This window comes from Cyprinodon variegatus, unplaced genomic scaffold (assembly GCF_000732505.1).
Source record: "Cyprinodon variegatus isolate N-32 unplaced genomic scaffold, C_variegatus-1.0 Scaffold25, whole genome shotgun sequence".
Taxonomy (NCBI): Eukaryota; Metazoa; Chordata; class Actinopteri; order Cyprinodontiformes; family Cyprinodontidae; genus Cyprinodon; species Cyprinodon variegatus.
This window is the reverse complement of record NW_015150478.1, coordinates 1,337,555-1,342,002: the sequence shown is the minus strand read 5'-3', so window position 1 is coordinate 1,342,002 and position 4,448 is coordinate 1,337,555. Positions and strand designations below refer to the sequence as shown.

The following is a 4,448-nucleotide window of genomic DNA, read 5'->3' as shown; positions in this document are numbered from 1 at the left end:
CCAAACAGAAAAACAAACCCCAGGAAGGAATCCTTGGCGCCCTCTGGTGGGCAAGCCTCCGGATCCCAACAGTCATATTCTGTCTTTATTTTTTTTATTTGGTTTTTATAATGTTAGTTCATGTTTCCAAACTTATTTCAGATAGACGTTTGTAAGTTAATGGTTCTCTTTATTAAGAGCTTTGTAGTTTATTATTCAGTGAATTTTCATTTTCTGTGCTTGTATTCTTTACTTAGATGGGGGGGAAGACAAGTTTACTTGTCTTGTAAACTGGTGGGAACTCTGCAAGGGAACCACTTAATTAGATTATGTTATTATGTTTATTAGTTAGGATGGTTATTAGTTCCTAATAGGCTACACATAGCACATTTTGATGGTCAATTCCAAGTCCTTGCTTAAATAAAAAAAAAATAATAATTAAAAATGTACACTAATGTCTACAAGCCACTTCTGTCAGACTTTAGTCTGAGCCTCTTTAAACTCTAAGAGCCCCACAGGCATGAAAAACAGGACTAACAACACATTAGCTTGCTGTTTACAGAAACAATAGTACATGCCAGCATCTCTGTACTAATATCTTATATATTAGCTGTTAAGCATTCAAAGTCGAAAATGTCTTTTCTTACCTTCATCTATCAAGATGAAGGTAAGAAAAAGCAGAGCATAACTATTAACAATGATGTGTTGTAGGAGCCAAAGCAAAGACGTAAAAGTCAGATTAAATGTGACATGACAACTAAAACTGCATACATGTTACATATCCGGTATTTCTTATAAGAGCTATCAAATAGGTATTCAGTTCATTTCAACATATGAAGTGGCTCAAATCTGATTTTAGTGCAAGGTGAAAAGATCAGAATTGGGCCAGTAGGCTGCTGTGAAAACATCTTATATGTTTCGCATAGAAGGAAAAAGTAATACTTGGGTCATCTTGGCCTGTTGTGTGAACGTTCTTCTACGACAGCCTCCAGCTGTAGAACGCTTGATTAAGCTGCTGCTTACTGGAAGAGGAGCAATGAATCCTAATTTTATTTAACTCTTGTGTTAACAGACCACATGAGGCCCGTTTCACGAAGCAGGTGTACTGAAAACTCTGAGTTTTCCGTTTCACAAAAAAGTTTACTCAACCTCTGTTTCTGTTACCATAGCAACATTCTGCTCCCATAGTAACAAACCTGCTCCCGAGCTAACCTGCTTGGGGGCAGGTTTTTTTCCGTAAACTCAGAATGTCTTTGTGTCTCCGCCCTCCTTAAACCCAGTAATAATAATTCAATAATTTTATTTCCTGATTTTATTAGCAGAGTTCTGTCATAGTTTTGCATGAGCACTAGAGAATAAATCATTCACTAGCTCCATTAGACACATTAGGTGTCTAAAATAAAAAACACAGCATGTCCTTGTGACGAGCATTAAGTCACAGAGAATTAGATATTTATAGGGAAAGGGTTGTCAGACCACGTATAGATGTCCTTTCTTATTCAGTTATCTTCATGAGTATGTTTCGCTTTAAAACTCATCACATACATTCAGATTGTATCTGTCCATATTTGCAGGATTACACAGACTTACACAGATTACACATGTATTTAACAGAACTTGATATCAGCCAGAACACACTGATGTGTAATAACAGCACTACAGAAAACAACTGCACAGCTACTTAGTATTGACTGTGTAAATTTATTTCTGAGGTCTGAAATAAACTCAGAGTTTCAAAGCTTAGGCTAGGTCTATTCAGAGTTAATGATTTACGTTTGAATTTGGTAAACCTGCTATGAAAAGGGTCTCTGATAATTTGGGCCTGATTTCCTGCCACCTACCTTCTTTACATGACTCAAAAGTAAACGGATGTGTCTAATAAGTCAAGATTTTCTTATGATTGATGGTGATCCCAAAAAAAGGGGCAAATCTACCACAAAATGTCATGTAATAAAATAAAGAAACAACGAAAATAATGCTGTGAAGCTGTGCAAAATTATGTTAAAATAATATCGATGTGACTTTCTGATGTTTAAGATGGTTTTACAAATGACTTGCATACAGAAAACCGTATTTCTTTATATTCATCTAGATTATTTGCTCATATTAAATCTGGATCTTCTTTTGATGTGCTGGTTTGTTAAAGTGCAGACTTAAAAGAGGATGGACCCCCTTTTTTTCATCAATTTTCCAATGTAAAGAAAGACATGCTTTTTTTAAAGGTCATATGTATTTTTAAAACAGCACACGGAGGAACCTAAGTCTTAAATAAATATTGAGAAAACTGCTTGTGGCTCTTTTGGCTCTCCTGTAGGTTTAACAACATAGAACATACTGTAGGACTGTGCTTTTAAATATAAAGGTTATAAAACAACTAGCTTTAGCAATTTTCTGGATTGCTTTAACAGAATAACTAAAAGTTTAATAGCTGCAGGCTACATTTTCCCCTTAATCATTATAATATTGAGTTTTTAAAAAGATTTTATTTTGTGGCTGGAGACAAATTCTTATTTAGTAAGAACAAACCTTATAATTCAAATGCCTATTAAGGACTGTTAGGTTAGAAAAAAAAATATTTAAGCAGTGTTTTTTTTTCCATTTATAATGTAAGAAGCAAACGTGCAGTTAAGTATTTTCTGTCTGTGGAGGGGGAGTATTGCTTTACAAGGTTGGCATAATTTACAAAACATTCCAGAAGGCTTTCAAAGTATTTTGGTGCTGCCATGTTAAATAGTTGCTGAAAAGAAATGTTATGTTTAGGGGATGAAAAAAAACGTCAGACATATGAACTTAATTTGCATCTGTCAGGCATTAGGCTGGCAGCATTGTGGCTCAGCTTATAACTGAATATAAATGTGTCAGTACTCGAGTCTGAAATGCTCCTCAAGAATTATAAAGTATTAAAACACAGGAGCACAAGAAGTTATGCCCCCACACAGGAAATGACAACAAATGATCTTTACCAGATTTCAAAATAGCCAGCAAAGAAGAGTTGAATAAACAGCGTAATATCCAAAAAGTCTGGCTTTTCTTTTAGACCAAGATGAGGTTAAATATTGCCTTATTTAAAACAGTTGTTTTTTGTCAAAAATTGACATTTACAGAGAAAAAAATCTATAAATCTACAACTTAAAAATTAGGTCCTATCTAGTTTATGTACTAGGTTACTGACAGAGACACACAGACCGTGCACACACATTCCCACCTAAGAGCTGTTTGGAGTGGCCTATTACCCTCACATGCATGAATCTGGAGTGCAGGAGGAAGCTGGAGTACACAAAGAAAACCTACGCACTTAAAGAACAGGTGTTATCACTCAGCCAAGGGTTAAAAATAAGAATTCACAAAATGTGTATATCAGAAAACTCAGATAGACAATGATTATTATACATTAGATGTAATTAGTTGTTTTTTTAACATCCCTGTTAACAGCACCTAGGGTAGGACAATTTCACATGGATGGAGGTGGAGTACTCTCAGCTCAGAGCCTTGTGGTTAGCATTACAGGAGTACAGAGTGAGGGAAGATTAAGAAGGGACATGTGATGTACCTTTGGGGATAATTATACATCAAAAGACATCATTTTTTTTTTAGAATACGAAAAACTATATGCTAAACAAATGCGTCCAATAATAACTGCAGTTATCTATGGTCCCATTCAGCAGATTATAGAACCATAGAAATTTCAGTCATAGATGCCAGGTTTTGGAGAAAGAAAAAGGCATCATTGGTGATTGATACCAAAGCGTTTCCAGGCTTAATGTGACTTATATCCTTCAAAAGTGTAATAACCTGGTTTCTGATTTCCACTGGTTTTCGCTGTAGAAAAAGCTTTATATCTAGAGTTTGTCAAAGCACACCTTGTCTAAAGAACATTTTGGAGTAATTATGGATTTTAGTTTACTTAGGTAAGACGTAGTTAATCTGATGAGCTACAAATAAAATCTATCCAAGAACATTTTTGACGTCTGGGATTACATATATTGGCTACACAACAAACCAAAACACTTTTCAAATATAATATGTTCTATATGCATTCCATGGCACACTAATGTATATGGGGTGCCAAATCTAAAAATTTAACAAACTAAAAAAATTCACGGTTACATTTCTGTTATTTAGCCCACTTTCTTTCTATTTAGTCTATATTTGCAAATATAAACACCAACAAGGGTGTGCACCAACAAATTGTTGGTGCACACCCTTGTTGGTGTTTATATTTGCAAGTGATGTTACCCGAGGTTTAATTGGTAAAATGAATGATGAATGATGAATTAGCCTATTTTCTAAAGATTTAATTCTGAAACTCAAGATTTGGAATAAAAATAAAAGATATATGGTTATATTTGAGATTTCAATTAAATTTGGTCTCAATTCAATTTTATATAGTGCTAAAAAGGGGCCTAACTTGGTTCAAGCAAAGTGTTTGTAATAAAACTGTTAGATTCCCTGTTTTTGTGGGGGCTCTC

At 34.6% G+C, this 4,448-nt stretch overlaps 1 protein-coding gene across 1 annotated transcript in view; it reads left to right on the top strand.

The window, feature by feature from the left end:
- The window catches only part of opn5 (opsin 5), a 25,695-nt gene that overhangs the window by 10,997 nt on the left and 10,250 nt on the right, over positions 1-4,448 (top strand). The window lies entirely within an intron of this gene.